Source organism: Octodon degus, unplaced genomic scaffold (genome assembly GCF_000260255.1).
Source record: "Octodon degus isolate 3935 unplaced genomic scaffold, OctDeg1.0 scaffold00046, whole genome shotgun sequence".
Lineage (NCBI taxonomy): Eukaryota > Metazoa > Chordata > Mammalia > Rodentia > Octodontidae > Octodon > Octodon degus.
In genome coordinates, this window is record NW_004524622.1 from 3,971,356 (window position 1) to 3,993,888 (window position 22,533).

Here is a 22,533-nt window from a genome sequence, read left to right on the forward strand (position 1 = left end):
TTTTTTTTTTTTTTTGGCGGAACCGGGGATTGAACTCAGATCCTTGCGTTTGTCAGTCAAGCGCTTATCCTACTGAGCCATCTCCCCGGCCCCTAGCACCAACCTTTCTAATGAACTAAGAGAAGCTAGCTATATCTTGTGTACAATGCATATAATACTTAAATATGTAAACATATTTTGTATGTTATATGTAGTATAGCTCATATAATTTCATTATATAAAATGCATGTATAGTTATATATATTCCTTTTTCCTTTTTCCCATCATAGTCTCTCTTTTCCTTTAGAGACTTTCTTCTCAATTCAAAATATCAAGTGTACGTTTTGGACTTAAAAAAAAAATCATTTATTTATTTATTTATTTATTTATTTATTTATTTGGTACCAGGTCTCACTACTTAACTCAGACTCATAGTACTCCTCCAATCTCAGCCTCCCCACTGCTGGGATTACAGAGATAGAGGGATGCACCACAATGCCCAGTTTTAGTGGCTGACACAGCACACATTTTCTATCCATTCCTCAGTTGATGTGCACTTCGATTGTTTCCAGGATTTGGCTTTTACAAATTGTGCTGCTACAAACATGGGTGTGCATATATCACTCTGGTATGCTGCTTTTAATTCTTTTGTAAAAATACCCAGAAGGGGAATAGTTGGGTCAAATGGGAATCTAATCCTAGTTTCCTAAGGAATCTCCATACTGATTTTTACAGTGGTCGCACCAGCCTACACTCCCACCAGCGGTGGAGAAGGGCGCCTTTTCCCCAGCACGCCGCCAGCGTTTGTTACTGCTTGGTCTCTTGATCACACCACTGTGCCTGAGATGCGATGGAACCTCGATATTGTTACAGTTTGCTTTTCTTGAATGACCAACAATACTGAACATTTTTTCATGCATTTATCTGTCATTTGTATTTCTTTATGTATTTTTCTCAGATGCCTATTTTTGGATTGAGTCTTTGAATTTGGGGGATCTAATTATTGTTAATTCTTTATCTGTTCTAAATATAAGTCCTGTGTCTGAGAGACAACTGGCTATAATTTTTCCCACTCCATGTGTTGTCTTTTCACTTTGATGGAGATATTCTTGCTGTGAAAAAGCTTTTTAATTCGGTGAGATCCAAGATGCTGATTCTTTGTCATATTGCCCTTCCAGTCATGAAGCCTCTACCTATGTCTATATCTTCAAGAGTTTCCATTCCCATAAATAGAATGGGAATTGGATGAATTGGGTTACTTTCCCCAATTTCTCTTTCTGTGAGTTTGTTATTTATGTATAAGAATGCTATTGATTTGTGAGTGCTGACTTTGTATCATCCTGCTCTACTGATTTGGGATATCTAACCTACAAGGTTTTTAGTGGAGTGTTTGAGGTCTTATATGTAGTGTCTCATGCCATCTTCAAATAATGATAATACAAATTTTTCCTTTCTTATCATTATTGCTTTTATTCTTTCTCTTGTCTAATTGCTTTAATTAACATTTCAGAACTACATTATATGAAAATAATGAACAGATATGGTAAGAATGGACACCCTTGTCTTGTTTCTGATTTTAGAATGAAGGTATTCTGCTATTCATCAATTAATATGATGTTAGCTATTGATTTGCAATATATGGATTTTATGAGGTTGAATAGAAGAACATCTATTCTAATTTTCTGCAGTTTCTTATCATGAATGAGTGTTGGATTTTTTTCCTACAACTATCAATATGATCCTGTGAATTTTATCTTTGGTTCTCTTGATATGGTGCATTATATGTATTAACTCTGACTGCTAAACTGTTCTTAAATTCCTGGGATGAATCCTACTTAATACATTCTGTTTGCTAGCATCTTCTTAAACATTGTTGCATATATAGTCATTAGAAATATTGGTCTCTAAATTTTTAATTGCATTTTCAATGTTTACGGCTGCTATTAGGTTAGATTTTTCATATCTTCTTAGTTTAGTTTTGGCAATTCCATTGTGTCTAGGAATCTGTCTATTTCTTTTGTGTTTTTCATTTTATTAGAATATAGATTGACATAATTGGTATTGAAGATCACCTGAATTTCTGTGGGATCCATTGTGATTTTTCCCTTCTCAATTCTAATTGCTTGAATTTTTGTTTCTCTTTCCTCTTTTTGGTGAGGTTGGCTGATCATGTAATAGTTTGATTTTTTTTGCAATAACCAATTTTTGATTCATTGATTATTTGTATTGTTTTCTTAGTCTCAAGTGCATTAATTTTTGCTCTTATCTTTTTTTTCCAGTACAGAATATATTTATTGATGCAAAGAAAGCATCTGTATGAGAGACTGAAGGGAACCTGTTTTGGGTTTTCCTCTGCTCTTCTCTTTATAATTTCCTCTCTCATATAAGCTTTAAGTTCAATTTTTTCTTCTTTTTCTAGAAGTTTGTGGTTCAGTATTCGATTGTTTATTTGAGCTTGTTCTGTTTTCTTGATATGAGAGTTCATGCCTGTAAATATCCCTCATAAGGCTGCTTTCCTTGAGTTCCGTCAGTTTCAGTCTACTATAATGGTGCTATTGCCTAACTACATATACTGTCTCATTTCATCTTTAATTTCCTCTATGACCCTTTGGGTGTTCAGAGGGTGTGACTTGATTTCCATGTGTTTATGTAATTTTTGTGATTTCTTTTGTCATTGATTTCCACTTGGGCTTTGGTATGGTCAGGTAGTATGCATGGGATGATTTGAGTTCCTCTACATTAGCTTAATATATTTTGTCAAATAATATATAGTCTATTTTGGAGAATATCTTATGTGCAGCTGAGAAAAATGTGTATTCTGATATTTTGGGGTGGAACACTCCATAACATCTGCCAAGGCCATTATTCATTGGCTTGGTTTAATTCTGTGATTTACTTGTTAATTTTTTGTCTAGTTGATCTATCCATTTGTGAGCGTGGGGTATTAGTGCCCTGTACTACAATTGTATTAGTGTTTATTTGCTTTTTTAATGTCTAATAATATTTTTACATATGTTTGAGTGAACCTGTGTGTGGTGTATAAATATGATTTTTATCTCTTCTTTCAGTTTTATATTAGCAAGGATGTACTGAACTTTTTTATTTCTTTTGATTGATTTTGGCTGAAAGTTTGCATTGTCTGCAAATAGAATAGATGGCCTAGTTTTTTCTAGGTTCCTGTGACATAGAATTTTTTCCATACTTCACCATTTGGTGTATGAATTTTTGAAGGTTAAATGTGTTTCTTGTGTGCAGCATATTGTTAGATCTTGCTTCTTGATCCATTCTTCTGGTCTGTTTGCTTTGATTGGTGAATTGAGACCTTCTACACTTATGGTTATAACTGACATGCATTGGATTTTCTTTCCCATATTGTTTTCATCTTGTTTTTTTATTTTTAATTAATTAATTAATTAATTAATTAATTTTTTGCTTTCTTCTTACTTTTTCCTTTCTTTTTCCTCTTTTTATTTGCTTGCTCTGCCTGGTAGCTTCTTTCTTTCTGTGTTCAAGTGTTTGTGGTCTTCATTACCTCTTTCTAATGTGTTCTTCAGAACATTTTGACACATTGCTTTGATAGTCATAAATTTCCACAGTTGTTATTTGTTTCTTCTTGAACAAACAAGAAGAAAACAAAAAGAATCTAATTCCTCCAAGAATTATGAAAGATAGTTTTTCAGGATATATTAAATGGGCTGAAGATCGTTTTATTTTAGAGCTTGAAATACCTCACTCCAAGATCTCCTTGATAGGAGTGTTTTTGTTGAGAAGCCTGCTGTGATTCTGATGGGCTGTACTTTACAGGTGATTTGTTTCTTTTCTCTAGGTTCTTTTAATATTTTGTTCTTGTGCTGAATTTCTGAAATCTTGTTTATTGTGTTTTGGTGTAGATTAATCTTGGTTATGATTATTTAGGGTTCTATATGCTTCATTTATTTGCATGTCAAATTCTTTATCCATGCTTGGGAAGTTTTCTTCCATTATTAACATGAAGATATTTCATTTTGATGGTTTTTTGCACTCTCATTTTCTCATCTATTTCTAATCATTTTCATTTTCTTTGCTCCCTTCTGTAGCTGTTGATTGTTCTTTGTATGCTATTTGATTTTAAGATATATATATATATATTTTGTCTGCATGGTTGCTAGTCACATTTTTGTCTTCTAGATCTGATATTATGTAGCTGTTTTCATTCAGTCTGCTATATAGACTTTCAGGGGAATATCTCCTGAATTTCTTTTTCAATCTGTCTCATTGACTCTATTTTTTGTCTATGTTTGGCATTTATGATTTACATCATTTCTTAATGTTCTGTACTTGTTTATCAGTGTCTGCTTTAATGTCTCCTATTTTGATATTTATTTTATTTTGCACCTTAGAGATTATTTTTTCTATGGCCTCTTCTATTTGTTTTTGTTTTACTTCTGTGTTACCATATTAGAGAATCCTATTTGTTGACTTTTTATTTCCTCTATCTCTTTGTGTTCTGGACTTGTCATGGGTGGGCTGAGTGTTTGGCATTGCATTTTGCTTCTTTGTTTTGTCATTTTTTTCTGTTTTATTTTCTGTGTTGATCCTTGTAGATTTCTCATGTTGGATAGCCTTCTCACTGGGATTAAGGCATACTTAGGAGTCATCTGTTCCTCCGGATGCCTTCTAGATGTAGGTGGTTCTTGATATTTGTGTCTGTCCCAAGAACTACTTTAAACAGGTTGTTATACAATCTGATTTAGGACTCAATCTTTGGTACTGGACTACGGTGATGGTTATGATCCCTGACAATCACAGTATTGTCAGATAGGAAGAAAAAACTTACTAAAGCATGTGTGACAACCTGGTTGAAGTAGTTTAGTTGGCAACAGCAATGAACTCAAGTACCTCCTGGCTAATCACAAAATGTGATAACAATTAGCATGAAATCTATGATGGTAGGAGGAAGGTCTATAGATATATAATATATTCCAATTTATACCAGGAACTTGTACACAGTGATTTCATATTTAATAGAGTGATTTTACCCTGTTGTGTGTGGGGTTTCAGGATAATAAAAGGAGGAAGGAGAGAAGAATGAGGTTAAATCCAGTAGGAGCAATGTTGGTGGGCACAGGATGATCATCCAGATTTTGAGTAATTATAGGACATGAGGAAAGGATTGCAAAAGAAGGCCTCAGAGTTTTGATGTGAACCAGAAAAAGGCAACATTTATTCATGTGAAAGTATCATAAATTCAAGTAAGAGAGATAACAAAAGAGAGAAAGAGGAGTAGAATAAAACAAAAGAAATGTTGAATACCACATGTTGGCTCACATAGGTAATGTTGTGTGGGCTATTTCCACACCTCTAGTTCAGACTGTCCATCAAGTGCATCTTACCTGGGGTACTATTGTGTCACTGGTGTTCCCACAGATTTCCAGTCCTTGACTCCACCAAAGGGAGGGGTGGACTTCTGACTTACCAATCACTGACATTTGGATAAAGACAATAATAGACTTTACAATGTAAGAAACACTAATAGTGAAATAAATTTTATGAACTAAAACATGAAAAAGGAAGATATATTTGGAAATTCCAAATTGTACATAAATATCAGCTGTATTTTGGTGTATATTGGGAAGGAGTCTGGTTTGTCAACATTAAACTTCCAGAGAAATTAGAATGTGTCTATGGATTTTGAAATAATATCTTATAATTTTCTCTAATTATTTATTTTTGAACAACTGCTGTGAGTTTTTTAAAACTCATACCATTATTTTATTTTAAATTTCAACTCACACATTCACTCTACTAGTTTTGTTATGCATGGATAGGATTAAATATTTAAACAACATTTTTTTGCTATGTTAATATGGATAATAACAGAGTTGGTAAGATTTCTTGGAGAGTTATATAAGGAATTCTATTTGAAAAATTTTGTGCATATTTTTCAGAATTATAATAGCTTTTAAAATATAATACAATTAAAATATGTATTATGTCAGTAATGTCCTGAACCTTCTTCATTAGAATTGCATGCATATATATCATTTATTATTATTTTTTTTATTTTTAATCTAGATCATATTACATTCCGGAGCTGCTGGTATTCAGGATCTGTGAACAATCTCACTGATTTCCTCATCTGAGTGCCAAAGATTTGTCCGTGGTGGATTAACTAATGAGCATCTTGTAACACCCAGGTGCACTGAATCAGCATGGTTCTGGATGTGGAGGGTCTGCCTGAGGATTGTTGCCAACAGCAAAAAGGAGAATGGGAGGGGAAGACGGTATGTTATTGATTATCCCGGAGAGGCTTATTGCACTAGCTTTCCTGATATGAACTCAGTGGCTTTCACTGCTGGAGGAGCTTGGGTCTTTGCTGTTGATGAGGATGGCTGTGGGTCTTTTCCAGGAAGTCTCACCCTTATCTTGAGTGTCGCTTCTTGGCTCCAGTGCAGCTCCCTTAGCACAGGTCTTTCATCCACTGGCGCAGACTTTCTAGCTTCCACCACTGGCCTTTGGGCCTTCCCAGCACAGATTCTGGCCTGCATGAGATGTTGTTATGGGATCTTTGTCTCCAGGTGGACTGGTAGTGGCATTGTCATGGGATATAGGTCTTCAGCTAGACACACGCAGGACATTGCCATGGGATCCAAGCCTCAGCTGGATTCTCTGACAGGTCTATAGTGTGTAGGAAGGCCTCTTGGACCATTCTGCGTTTGACTTTTTGGATAAATATTATAAAATGATCCTATAAATTATCTATCTTGTTTTAAATCTATTCCTTTGCAAACCCTTGCACAATGTTTGGTATTATATCCTTGCCTTTTCCTATCATGAGCGATTGCTTCTGGAATGGATTCCTACTGTGTTTCAGTTAAAATTTCTATGCTAATAACAGAAACAAACTAGAAAATTTTTTCAAAATAACATCTTTTTACCTGTCACTTAGTTTGAGAAGTATAATGCACTTAACAAAACAAAAGATGTGATGATGGGTAGCTAAACAATTGATAGCTCTATGGCTAGACATATGTATGACAAAATACTATAAAGAGATATGATTTTGTCAGGACAGTTGCTACCTTTCAGCAGGATTAGACTAGGTAGAGGGGCCCCTTTAAAAAGTAGAAAGGGCTTTGCATTTCAACAAGCAGTCCCACTGACAGCTTCTGGTTTGGAGATCTGCTTATGTGTACTTCCACTGAGCCACACATCTGTGGGTTTGACTCCTTTTATGAAGCTACACCATCCCACAGAAGTCTTTTTATGTAGATTACTTTCCCCCCTCAGTAATTCCCCTATTAGCTCACTTGATGTCCTAGCACTAAGTCAAATAATCAAGTAGAGCAGAGAGTGGGAATAGGACCTTACTTATAAGAACAGGATTGTTGGCCTGCACTCAGTGATGGTCAGCTCTGGGTCCTTACTCTTTATAGAGTCACTTTTGTGTGTGGCCATCTCAGTCCACCCTGGGGGCAGGGCTGGCATGGCATGTGGTACCAGGGATCGAATTGGGGTCCCTGTGCTTTGCATTAGCTTGCTTAAGCAAGCACTTTAGACCACTGAGCTATCTTGCCAGCCCTCTGAAGTTGCTTTGTACTAGTTCTTTTTGTAATGCCTATAATAAACTACTTTGTCTTTGCACTAGTCATCTCTGATTCCTGCTCATTGTTTTACATCAGAGAAAGAGAGAAATGAACCCAGAGAGGATGCATCTGGGAGTGCTAGGCCCCAGAATTACAGGACACAACAATTTCTATGAGTCTTCACTTACACTTTCTCTATTATCTCTATTTAAACACTTTTACAATAAAGCATAAGTTGAAGAACTCTCCTTTTTAATCTTCCTACAATTCATGAATTTACTTCATGTTTATATCCAAACTATTCCTCCAGATCCTTTTCCTTTGTTATTGCTTAAATATAAAATATCCCCCCAAAATGTGGGGATATTTTTGGAAGGTGGTCGGATCACAGGGCTGTGTATTGATCAGTTGATCCACTCATTAATGTGTTCAGTAGCTGAGTGTCCTGTTATGAACGGGGGCCTTGGAGAAATTGGTCACTGGGCACATGATCTTCTGCAGAGTATTCTTGTTCCAGGCTTCTGTTGTTCTTCCCTTATTCCTGTTTTGAGTTAAGCATTTTTCCCATTCCATGACCATGTGCCATGCCATTCCTTCCTTGGAGTGAAGAAACTGTACTGTATCCTGTGAAACATGAGCCAAAATGAACTTCTGTTTTACCTGTGGATGTTGGATATTTTGTTCTAGCAAAAGAAAAGTAATAAAATTCACAATGGAAAATGAAAGAAAGACACAATTTCTACCACTATATCATTTTTGCTACTACATTAAAGCAAACTTAGTCCAAATACTACATCAGCTGCTTTCCTTCAAGAAATACACTGCACAAAAAGGAAAATTTATTACTTATCAAAATTAAGAACTTCATTCAAAAAATAGTAACTTAAAGTTTTTTGACTTTCTTGTCTAGCAGTTCAATGGTATTGCTATCATAAACTCTGTTCAATTTTTAATCAGTTTATTGCATTTCACAATCTGCCCTAATCTCATTTACAATTTTAAGTTCTATAAATCCTTTGTCTAGGCAGGAGACATTAAAATTTCTGACTTGAAATTATACTACAAAGCTATTGTGATAAAATTAACATGGTACTGGCAATAACACAGACCTGAGGATCAATGGAATAGATTAGAAGAAGCAGAAGCATCTATGAACACATTCAGCCCACTTATCTTCAACAAAGGGGCCAAACATGTTTACCAGAAGAAAGATGGCCTCTTTAACAAATCGTGATAGAAAAAGGGCCACTCTAGATGCTGAAAACTAAAACAGGACCCAGGTCTATCACCATGCACTAAGCTAAAATCGAAATGGATTAAAGATCTAAACATTAAAATGGAAACACTAAATCTCCTGGAAGAGAAAGTAGGAGGAATTCTTGAAGACATAGGGGTAGGCAAAGAGCACATGAACAAAAATAAAATCACAAGGGTCATACTTGAAAGAATTAACACCTGGGACTGCAACTTATTGAGAAGTTTTCACATGTCAAAAGAAATTACCAGCTAAGTGAAAAGACAACCCACAAATTTAGAAATAATTCTCACTAATAAGCACTCAGACAAAGGTCTGCTCTCTAGAATCTATAAAGAACTAAAAAACACTAGGGCCCCAAAATTTAAAGACCCAATTAAAAAATGGACATCTGAGATGAACACACACTTCTCAGAGGACGAAATAAAGAAGTAAATAAATATATGAAAAAATGCTCCACATCACTAACCATCCAACAACAAATGTTGGAGAGGCTGTGGGGAAAAAGGAACCCTTCTCCACTGCAGGTGGGAATGTAGACTGGTGCAACCATTATAGAAATCAGTGTGGAGAGTACTTAAAAACTAAGACTGGAAATCCCATTCAAACCAGCTATCTCCCTACTGGGAATTTTCCCAGATGAGTCAAAAAAGTCATATAATAGTGATATATGTGTGCCTATGTTTATAGCAGCACAATTTGTCATAGCTAAATCTTGGAAACAACCAAGATGGCTGTCAACAGAGGAATGGATGAAACAGATGTGGCATTTTTATACAATGGACTATTACTCAGCTATAAAGAATGATAAGCCTTTATATTTAAGTGGATGTCACTTGAAGATATACTCAAAAGTGAAATAAACCAAACTCACATTTGTAAATATTGTATAGTCTCCCTAGTATAAGAATCAGAAGAAGAAATAAAAATAGAAAGGTATAACACAATTAAAGGAAAGTGAGAACTTAATGATTAGACAATGAAGAGAGGGCAAGGAGAAAAGCTAGGAAACATGAGGGGCAAAGCCATACATTTATATGCACAAGATGGGTAAGGCAATGATCCTGAGAATCTTTAGCAGGTTTTTGAAACTAGCAGTTAATTGGTAGGATTCTTACCCTGACCAACATATGTACTCATACCTGTGAACTAAACAACTGCCATATTTCTCTCAAGTGAATGCCCGTTTTTTTTAAAAAGGGGTACTAAATGAAAACAAGAGACAAGGAAAAAAATATCACAGGACTGTCCTGCTACAATGCTGTGTATAGTTAGATTTCTAAATTTCTGTGTAAAAATATGCAATTGTTTATTCCTATTTTTAAATATATTTTATGTTTTTAATTTAATTGTTTGTCTTCATATTCTGCAGGGACTCAAAATTTAACATATCAATACTTGATGGAAAATACTTGTTCTATGTTATGTCTAAGGTGTTTGATATTCAGAACGACAGTGTGCTTAAGCTCAACTGCCTATGTTTTAGGGAAACAATAATAAGCTTCACTTCTGGAGGGTTAACAGCCTAAGTTTGCAGACCATAAATTAGAGAGAAAGAAGGGATGTCAGGACAGCCAACATTTTGACCTTAGCCTTTGAAGGTCAGTAAAGACTCAGGACATAGGAGAACCTGTACTGTAACACCATGTAACTCAGTTATGGCCCAAATTTTCTGATCCAGGAGATTATGGAACCATAGAGGAAAGTGATCAATGATGTAGAGTGTGCCTAAGGAAAGTCACATGGAGAGAAAACTTTCTCTCTAGATTTCACAGAGAGAAAATGGGTGACGCAATGGCCGTAACTCATCCGCATGGCTAACACTGACAGAGGATCTACAAACTGCGTACAAGGTTTCAGGGTAAATCCTGAGAGGATCTGACTGACCTTACCTGAATTAAAAGTTACATTTCTTGTTATATACGTCTTACATTATCTTGGTCTTAACCGTCCAGCAGAAAAGTATAAAAATGATGTATAAAAAGTAAAGCCATATTAATATGCTGAGCTATAAAAGGCTCAAGTCAACAACGTCTGACATTGCTAGTCCTGTGAATGACCCACTACTACTATGGACTACTGGACTATACTGAATATTTTGCTTAATTCATACACCTGCAATATTTAAATAATAGAATACCCATCTCTGACAAAACTAAACAAAAAATGGAATATAAATGAATGACCATTTTGTATCTGTATATTCAAAATAGGATAGATATAGAGCTACTTTCTCTTAATTCAATGAATAGAAGTATTTGTTCTAATAATGTTTTTGGACAGGATATCATGTCTGCATCTTGCAATCAATAACCTCTAAGAAAACAATATGCAATGTATTAATTATTGAAACTGCCCTACTAATCAGTTTTGAAACTGTCTCATTGCTATTTGTTTCTCAATAAAATTATTAAAAAATTTGATAGACAATAGATAAGGTTTAGAGATTAAGAAATGTAAATCAATTATTGCGAATTTAAAATGCATAGAATAACACTCCAGAAGAGAAACAATAGGCTGTGAAGGCACATGCCTTCGTGATGTTCTTCTCTTGGATTAGAAGGTCCATGAAACTGGGAGAATCTCAGTTCTGTCATTAAAAAAAAATGTAAAGTCCTTATCATATGGGGTTAAAGTGGTATTTTTTATAAAGCACCCAGTAAGGTGTGTGTAGCTGTAAGTGATAAATACTTACTTTAAAAAATAAATAAATCTGTTGTCTATTTTCCTCATTTAGAAGTATCTGAACCACTGTCATTGGGTTTCTCTCTCTTTCAGTACATCTAATAAAATTATTATGTACAACGCACAAAGAGCAAGTATTGTTGCTTCTCTGACATTATCATGGTGAGTAGTTAATTTTTCCAGTTTCTTTTGAAGTATCAGGAATGGGCAAAAAAGTAGTATGTTGAAGAAGAGGATTATATTATGCAACAGGATTTTATTATTTTCTATTTTTGTTGTCTACTTAGCACTGTATCTGACAGTCTATAAGGTCAACAAGATGATATAAACTATAGAATATGTTAGATTTTGATTTGGGATTAAGATTGTATTTTGTATTTTGTAATTAAATTAATTGTGTCTGTTCATATGTCATTTTGATTTAATAATTTTAGTAATAATCTATGTGGGACATGGGCATATTGAAACATGTCATTAAAGCTAGTATGAGCTTTATTTTTTAAAACCCCTTGTACATAAGGTCTTATATATACACACAAATGTAATCATAAATGTTCATGATATGTTCAAAATAGTGCATACATATAACAAAATTTTCTACAGTTAGTAACTTTCATAATGAATATTCATTTTCTCTGTTGATTAAAATAGCTCCTCACAGCTATCACAATTGCTCAAACATTTCATGCTGTTGGTGAAATTTTGAGGCAAAATGGCCACATCATTTTACAGTGTTCTCTATTGTAATTCTTATAATTAGACTCAGATTATGAATTTCCAGGAGGAAGGCCACAGATGTAAGGTGCCATTTTCTTACTACATACCAAGTATGTGAATGATAAACATGATTTATTATTGATCTTGGAGACACAGATGTTGCAAAATTATTATCATGCTACCCTTCAAGGTTGTTTTTTCTGTCCTTACTATAATCTTGTGGAGGAAAATTATTATGTACAACTCACAAAGAGCAAGTATTGTTGCTTTTCTGTGGAGCTGGGTTATCAAAGTATATTATCTCTATTCTTCAAGAAAAATTGGTGCCTCTTACAGTATTAATCCTTTACATGATCATTCCTTTGTATTAGTATGGACTTCTAAATGTGTATTTTATGTTTTTGCGTTGTTACACAATAATGCATTTTTTAATGCTTCCACACTCTCCCAAATAATGTTCTTAAGATTTGCATATATTAATGTTGACTCTTTTTGTTCCACAATCTATGGCCTTTTGCAAATGTACAGTGGCAAGCATCCAGATCTAGGTTAACTGGGAGTAGTGGCAAACTCTTCTCTTAAGGAAAAAAAAAATCTGTAACTTAGCTATCAAAACTTTCCAGCCTCCCACACATCCTCTGGCCCTCATGGGTCTCTTTCACTGTCCTTACTGCATTGTCTTTCTCTGAATGTCCCAAATTTTAATCACATAGGTATGCTATTTTCAGACAGACTACTTTAATGCACTAACATGCATTTAAGATTCACTCTTATTTTTTCTCCCTTCAGAGCACATTTATTTTTATTACTGGGTAATAGTTTATTCTAGGGATGTACTAGAGCTTGTTTACCCAAAAATCTATTGAAGAATATCTTGACTCCTTCTAGCTTTTGGCAATTATCAATGGAAACTTTTAATACCACTTGTGTTCAAGCATTTGCATGGATATTTGCAAATCGTTTGTGTAAATGCAAGTGCTGCAGACATTAGCAAGATGTGGCCACTGTAGGGAACTGCCTGCGTGCCTTCCCCCAGGGTTGTGCTGTGCACTGTCTCCTGCTCGTGACGCAAACTCCCTTCGCTTTCTTTCTCTCCAGCATTTGGTGTCACAAGGTTCACAATTTGTTTGCTTTCAGCTTTTCAATGTTGTGTAACAGTCTCATATTAAACATTGACTTAAAATTTTTAATTCCAAATGGTTTTGATAATCTATGTGTTTGTTTAAAATCTATATATCCTTTGTGAGATTGTTTTCTGGGGCTTGTACTATTTTTTTACATGTAAGTTTTAGGATTTACATAACTCAATAATACTAAAATCATTTGTGTTTAAAAATATTATTTGGATTGTCTTTCATTCCTTGACATAGAATAGAGCAATTTAGTATTGTTCTATAAATTAGTAAACCATTTACTAGAATTTAGTAAATAATTTGTTAATTATTTTCTTATATTATACATTTAGTAGTATGTCAAGAATCTCAATACCAAACTGAAGGTCACCTATAATTTTCTCCTGAGCTGTATTTTAGAAATATTTTGGCTCACATTTTACATTTAGATGCATGAATTATTTTGAGATTCTTGTGTTTTCTTTATATCCTGCCTTATTTTTATGGTGCATTGTGTATAATGTGTCAAGATTCACTTTGTTGTTTCTTTGTTTTGGGAACTGCTTTTCATTTTCCTTTTCTTTTCTTTTTTCTTTACCTTTCTTTTTTTCTTCTTTTGTTTTTGTTAGACTAGGGATTGTGTTCAGGGCATTTGCACTGAAGGTAGGTACGTACATTGCCAGTTATGTCTATTCAATTTTTGTAGCACCATTTCTGAAAAAAAATAAAAAACCCAAAAACCCACCCTTTCGCTATTAATTCATGGAATTTCTTGCATAGACATATGAAAACAGAGTTTTATTTCTGTTTCCCACTTTCTATATCTTTTTGTTTGTTTGTTTGTTTATTTATTTATTTAGTAGCTTAGTACAGGATCTACAAGGTCACACTGCACAGATTGGACTCGTAGTGATCCACTTGTGTTCAGCCTCCCAAAAGCTGGTATTACAGGTGTGCACCACCATGCCCAGTCTCAATCACCATCTCGGCGTGCCCCCGGGGCAGGGCTGACATGGCACTCAGGGGCTCGAACCCCAGCTGCTATGTTGTTTGCTTTATAACAGTAGATATCTTTCATTATAATGCTAAGTAGAAATGATCAAATGGGCTCCTGCAAGCAGGCGCAGCGGCCAGGGGTTCAATCCTCACGCCTCCAGTGCCGGCCCTGACCCCGGGGCACGCCGAGATGGGGATCGAGACTGGGCGTGGTGGTGCGTGCCTGTAATTTCAGCTCTTGAGAGGCTGTAAATGAGCGGATCACTACGAGTCCAATCTAGTAGCGAGACCCTGAACACTCTGTAGACCCTTCCTTAAAATACGAGAGAAAGAGAGAGAGAGAGAGAGAGAGAGAGAGAGAGAGAGAGAGAGAGAGAATAAAATGGTATATCCATAGTTCTTTCATTGTTAAACAGAAAGATTACAGCTCTTTGCCACTAAATATGTTGGTGGCTACAGGTTTTATTGGTAAGTGATCTTTGGTAAGTTGATTAAATTATTTGCTGATCATATCCTAAATTTTTATCAGGATACTGAATTTTGTCGAATAGGTTTCTGTGGCAGTTATGTGAAATTTTCTGTGAATTCTAATAAAATACAGTATTTTATTAGAATCACTACAACACGGTATTTGTGCTTTTGCATCGGATGAGTTTTGGATATCTATTTTGCGCTCTTTGCGCTCCCTCCTTACTCAGCGCGGCTCCTGTCACCCTTCCTCAGCTAGCCTGGTGCTGGACAGCGCCTCCGGAGTCCCAGGCCTCTTCGTCTGGGTCGGGTGGCTATCTTGTGCACCGCAATGGCTCAGGACGCAGCAAACCTCACCACTACAGACCTCTGCCTCCGGGAAAGCTAGAAAGACTGTGGACACCACACCATCTGAATCTTTATGTTCTCTTTGAAAGAATCTAAACCACAGAACTACGATTTCTGAAGGCAATGAAAATTTGATTATCAAACAATGTTTGGATTTCTAAGGCCTTTGTGTAGGCTAACTTTATTAAAATGCTCTGGTGGTTTCTTTGGTGTCTGATTTACTTGAATGTTTATTTTATAGAGAACTAAGGACAGTGGCTTCCTGGTGCAGACTTCATGCCAGAACGTGTTTTCCTTTCATCCAGTGTCTTGTGCATTTCTTGTAACCAAAGGAAGGAATTTCAGGAAGAGCAAGTCAGGTTTTCAGATAACTTTTATATAAAGAAATTTGATTTCAGTTATAGAAGTTCATTTACAACAGAGTTCATCTTTCTTTAAAAAAAGAAAAGATCATAAGAAATAAAAATCTGACATCTATTAAGGTAATTTTTTTTTCATACTAGGCTCAACCTGTCCTTGGAGCTGGGCTGGTACAGCATATGGTGCCAGGAATCAAACTGTGGTCCCTTTGCGTTCCTAAGATTTCCTAAGCAGGCACTTAGGTCTGCTGAGGTATCTTGCCAGCCTATTAAGGCAATTTTCTAAAGTGATATCTGAGGACACTACCCTTAAATAGTCATCCTGTCAGAACACAAGAAGGAATTCCAGTGTACTGTTTAAATTCCAAAGCATATTTTTCAGGATTTAGGCCAGTGTATATTTTTAATGTGTGTACTTAAGAATTCTTTACATTTTTAGCTTATACTTAAGAACTCTGACTACATATATATATATATATATATATTTATTTATATATATATAATCTGTATTTTATGTATATATTTGTACACCTAAGATTTTATATTTTTAATGTGTATACATGAGAATTCTGACTCAGTGCTTCGATATATATGTATATATTATATATATATATATTATATATATATATATATATATATATTTCTACCTTGCATAACTATATCTCATCTATATTTATGTATTATCACCACTCTGGCAAATTAACCTACCCATCTTCTCAATTTACTCCTTTTTGTTGTGACAGCACCTAAATCTATTCTCCTAATAAATTATCATTATATAATATAGCATTACTTTATATTTAATGCTACAACTTATAACTATATATATTCATCATATATAACTTCGATTTTGTTCAAAGTAGCTATCAAGACAGATAAAAGATGAAAAGTACCCTAATGTATCTTTTGCATATAAAGTAGATGATTTAGTTCTAGCTAAAATGCCTGTGTTATCATGTTTGGAATATAAATAGAGCTAGTGACCTTCTAGGAGATTTAATACTTGTTTATTTAATTATTTAAAGCTTTACTACTAATGAAATGATAATGTCCTTGGTCAAAATGTCACAGTTACTAACCAGCTTTGCAGGATTATAAAAGAAAAAAGCCCCACAGGCCTAAAATGTGCTGTTCACTTTTTCCATCAGCTGTATTACAAAAGTAAGGCAGAAAATGCTAGAGTGTAGTGGTGGTACAAACCAGTTATTAGCACATAGGAATCATCAGGATGACTGCAAAACCTGCTGACAGTGGTGAAGAGGACTGCAAGGGTGCCTATACATAACCAGTCTATCTCTTTCGTGTGTTTATAGAAAAAGATGTAAGAGCTGGGATATCATCAACATTCAGACATCTGCTGGGAATCAAGACTTTGCTCTTCTATTTCATCTTCAACACACACAGTTCTCTGTATTCTTCTATTGTTTGTATTTTTGAACTGCCAAATAAAAAAAGTGCATACATTTATGGCACGTAACATGCTGCTCTGAATTATAAATGACCTTTGAAATGACCAATACAACATAACATAGGCACTACAACACATATTTATTAGTGAAGAAAACCTTCCAAATCTATTGTATTGGTAGTTTCCAAATATATAATACACTGATATTAAATATAGTTATTAATTTGTCCAAAAATGGCTGGAATTGTAAGTAAAAGTATGTTCAAGAGAAAACCTCCACATTTTCTTTTTTAAGTAACTTGTACCTACTACTATTGTTTTAAAAATTGTAACCTATATTCTTAAGGAATGATCTGGGAAATGGAAGGAGATGTAAGTCATCTTTACTTGATAAATTTGGTTAATTGAAGGAGGGGGCAAGGAGGAAAATGAAGAATAAAGGATAATAATACCACTATGGCCAGAAATGGTGGTGCACACCTGTGATCCCAGATCTACAGAGCAGGAGGAGGAGGATCAAAATGAGTTCAAGGCCAGCCTGGGTTACTTCAGGAGTTCCAAGACAGCCTGAACTTCATAGCAAGACCCAGTCTCAAAAATAAAGCAAAATGTTGCCAGAAATTGAGAAAAGAAATGTAGGACAAGGGAGCTGACTTCGAAGAGGACCAAGTGAGGTCACCTTTTGCTATGATGAGATTCAATTTCTTATGGATCTTCTACCTGAAACTAGCCAGTAGTATTTTAAATACACAGTGAAGAACAAAATGTTAGCGCTTCACTGGAAAATGTGCTTTAAATGAAAACTAGACTTTTTAGATGGCACAGCTCCTGGTGATCTGATGCTGTAAAATGGAACTTTTGATCTTTTGTTTCACTGTTTGTCTGTGTGGGTTGCAAAGCAAAATGCCATACAAGGGAGGGAGAAAGGGGGGGAGGGGAAGTGAGAGGAGAAAAGGAGATGGGGAGGGAGGGAGGGGAGAGAGGGGAGGTGAAGGGAGGGGAGGAGAGGAGAGAGGGAGAGAGAAGAGGAGTGCAGAGGAGAGGAGAAGAGAACAATGGAGAGGAGAGAAGAGAGGAGAGGAGAGGAGTGGTGAAGAGAGGAGAACAATGGAGAGGAGAGGAGAGGAGATAAGAGGAGAGGAGAGGAGAGGAGAGGAGAGGAGAGGAGAGGAGAGGAGAGGAGGGGAGAGGAGAGGAAAGGAGATGAGTGGTGAGGAGAGAAGAAGAGTGGAGAGGAGAGGAGAGGAGTGATGAGGAGAGGAGAGAGCAGAGAGGGAGAGAGGAGAGAGGAGAAAGGGAGATGGAGGGAGTAAGAGAGAGGAGAGAAAGAAGAGAAGGAGAGAGGGGGAGATGTGAGGAAAGAGGGAGAGAGAGAGACAGAGAGAGAGACAGAGAAAGAGAGAGAACAACACAATTGTGAACAGTCTAATATTTCTTTTCTGACAAGGATATTAATCCTATTGGATCAAGGCCCCTAATTTATGAAAAATTGATTATTTCCTTAGAGGGCCCATCTCTCAATATAGCTATATGGTGTTTAGGTCTCAACAAATTAATTTCGGAAAAATACACACATTAAATCCACAGTATACTGCTTTGAACTATTTTATAAATCCTTCAATTCTATAAAATGGTATCATTACTGTGTCATTTCTGTCTAAGGTAGATGTATTGCTTTCCTGTTGCAGCTGTATTAAAGCACTACAAATTGAGTTCTGTGAAGCAACACAGGTTTGATGCCATATGGTGTTAGAGGTCAGGGGGCCGAAAATCCAGGCATTAGAAGGCCCCCATTGCTCCCAGAGGCTCTGAGGGAGCATGCTTGCTTACCATTTCCAGCTTCCTGCTGTACCCGCAGGCACATTTCTGGGCTTGTGGCTCTTCCTTCAGACTCCAAAGGATAGCGCTCCAGCCTCGGCTCCAGTACCATAGCCTGCCTCTCTCCGTTCACACCCTTGCATTCCTCTCATGAGGACCCTCACTACGCGTTGCTCTCACTCCAGAATCTACACCAATTTCCCAGCCCCACAATCTAGGTTAATTTCCCGCCCCAATGGAACTAAGAAAGTGCATCTACAAAGTGCATTTCCCTACATGAAGAGAGATGATCCCAAATTCCAGGGATTAGGTAATGGGCGTTTTTATAAAACCATTATTTCCACCACATATAATGGACCTCTTGACTTATAACAGTATTATGTTCTTATTTTTCCATCCCCTAAAAGGATTATAATATACTTTCAGGGAATACAAGTATCATTTAATATACCTCATCGACCCAGCTTCATAGCTTAGCCTCACATACCTTAAACATTTTCAGACAACAATATGCAATTATTGAAAACTGTCCTACTAATCGGTTTTGAAACTGTCTCATGGCTATTTGTTTCTCAATAAAATTTTTTTTAAAAGAAAAAAAAAACATTTTCAGGACACTTGCATTAACCTATTGCTCAGCAAAATCACGAAATACAAATCATGTTTTATAATACATAATTTGAATATTGAATAAGAGTTTTTGCATTTTACATGTGCACATACAGAGAGACATTTTGTAGGCACAAGAGGATGTAAAAATATAAAATACAGTAATCCAAAACCACTGCTAACACTGTGCAGTACAGCAACCAAGATTCTGCACTAAATGAGTAACTCACCAGGAGCTATGACCCACTAATTCTCAAGCATAGGACTGAATGTCATTATGTCAGGAAAAGATCAAACTTCAAAGCAGAAGTGAATTTTACCAACTGTGTATTGCTTCTTTGCTGTCATAAAGTTGGACAATTGTAAGTGAAATTGGAATAAAACAAGTGTGGTTCACAGAGCCTTTGGCTGACCCAGTGGAGGCTTCCTCAGCTCCTCCTCCTACATCGAAGCAAAGATATGCAGCTCCACGTGCTCACCCATGGCAGTATTCCTGTTGCAGAAGAAGGATGTTCCTGAATTGTTGTTTAAGCTGTTTGCAAAAAGTTATAGATTCCATCATTAAAACCCAGTTAAATAAAATTTATATGTATGTTCATTTTATATTTTACCAGAGACGTGATTCTTCTTGGAAATTTTTCTCCAGAAGTTAAATATGAAAACTTAGGCTTCACGCTAATATAGAGGAAATTAAAATTAGAGAAAAGAGATGTAATACACATTTGTGTAAATGTAAAAGTTTGGCATTAAAGGACAGTTTCAGGTTAAAATTTTGAAGGCCTTTTAAGTATTGATATAAACTTATAAGTATTGGTATCAATAGGTTCAAAGTATCTAAACTCTGAAACATGGCATAGAGGCATATTAACTTAAGAGCATGATGGGAGAGTTTTACTTGAAGATTAGACTAAGAACAGGATACTCAACCGATAACATATAAAGACGTAAATGGCCAGAAAATGTAAGCAGATTAAACTGAAGCAATGCAATTCATGGTTGGCTGTAATAGACATATGTATTTATTTTCATCTGATCACATGAACAAATACCCATTGTCTTTGTCAGTATGTGGCATCATGATGTTTGTTTTCTTTGTTCAGCTTAATTAACACTTTAAATATAAATTTAACAAAATAAGACAGAGCAAATATTTGATTTGTTTTATTGGAAACTGGGGATAGACACTGAGAAGTTCCAGCTGAGGTGTGCAGGAGCACTCTCTAAGTAGCTGAAATTTGTCTGCCGGGAGAACAGCAGCTTATTAAGGCCTATTAAGTAGCCTCCAGGCGTGTGCATCTGAGGCTGACACACGAGGCATTGTTCATCCTTCATGTCTTAGCAGCTGTTTAATGAAAAGCGCCAGCTCAGTGTGTCACTAATCCATCTAATAATTAATACCACAGCAGCCTGGGACCAATGTGGATACAACTCCAGAGTCCTTGCTCATTTGCAAATTAACACAAACTTGCTTTTACAGCCAATTGATTATTTAGAAAAGATACATGGATGTTTAAAGTCCTTCATTTCAAGGCTCCTCTTTGATCACACTTCATTCAAATATAGCACATAAAATAGAATTTGCAGTGGCAGTGCTTAGGAGTACAGCACGGACCGTGAATCTCCTGATGTCATTGAGACACACACGTAGCCCTCAAGGAGGAAAGGCCCCAGGGCGTTTTCATCCAGAAAAGGCTAATTTGAGAGCAAAGTTCTTTCCAATGCCCTTATTGACAAAAACATTATTTTATGTTTATCATCTAGGCAAAAGTTGTCTAATGTATAAGAAAACCACTAAATTAGTATTTTTTAAATTATAATTTAAATATTTGTGCAACCTATTGTATTTTTGGTTGTAAATAGTGTGAATTTAAGAAGTAATTTCTGGATGTGAGTAATTGGAAGAAAACATTTATCAACCAAAACAACAACAATGAAAATTGAAAATATGTTAACACGGCAAAGAGTTGGCAGTCAACGCTGATTGGTACATTAGTTGCTATGGGATAACACCCTGAGGCCCCAAGGACACCTATATATCTACCTGTCCATCGTCATTCACATGATTACTCTTATGAAAATGTATTGTACTTAGGAGCAAGTTTATCTGTCCTTCAGAATGCCAGCTGTGCCATATGACCAGAAATTCCATTCCAGGATAAATGAAAATTTATGTTCATATAAAATCTTGCACACGAGTGTTGTTAGCATAATTATTTATATAGCCCCAAAGTAGAAACAACTCAACTGTCCACCAACTCATGCAGGAACGGTGCACTGAAGCATGCTAAGACATGAAACCACTGTGTTCCGTGGTACTGTGTGAACGGTGGCCTCAGACAGCGGCGGGAGGTTGGAGACTGAAGAAAGGAAACAGGCGATGCTGACTTTGTGAAAACTCATTTTGGTGTGATGCCAAAGTGAGATCATAATGCTAAGTGAGATCAGTGAAACACAGGAAGTGAAATATTGCAGGGTAAAGCCAAAATGCAACTGATTTGAAGAACGAAATAAAAGATACATGACAGGAAGCAGAGATTTTGTTCAGATGGGGTTTCTGAGGATAGATGTAAACGGAAGGAAAGAGGCAGAGAAAGCAGAGAGGATGAAGATTTGAGGTGTGCGTGCGTGCGTGCGTGCGTGCGTGTGTGTGTGTGTGTGTTAGTTCACCAGGGTGGATGTATCATGTATCACAAGCATCTAATAATTTTTAAAAAAATAGGATTAGATTGCCATGAGGGTTGTATAATACTGAAATATATTAAAACCATTGAATTTAACTCTTGAAATGAATACGTTTGCTATAGGAATTTATTTCAATAAACATGTTGAAACAGACTGATAAATTAAAGCTGAATACCTTCTTTGCTTTTTTAGGAATATTCTGGCAATCTTTATTAAATTAATAAATTTATTAAATTAATAAATTAGTATATTATTTATTATTAAATTTTTAAAAATGCAAAAGTACATCAAACAGTGTACGCAGCACCTGGTGGTGACCCAGATGTACTGGTAACATTTTGTTGTTAGCTTCACGTGCAAGCATTTTTAGAAATGAACTCAGATATACTCATTTTCCCTTCTTTTTCTGTTTTCTTAGGAAAAACTTACATGATCATTTAAAGAGAGTATATGTTTCATACATTTTATTCTGAGTTATGCCTAAGGAGAAATATTCCTATTTTTCCCAATGAGCATATATTTTTGTTCTCTA

General features: G+C 35.7%; 1 pseudogene; it reads right to left on the bottom strand.

The window, feature by feature from the left end:
• Positions 1-18,822, bottom strand: part of LOC111817008 — a 28,241-nt pseudogene extending 9,419 nt beyond the window's left edge.
• Between the last annotated feature and the right edge of the window lie 3,711 nt (positions 18,823-22,533).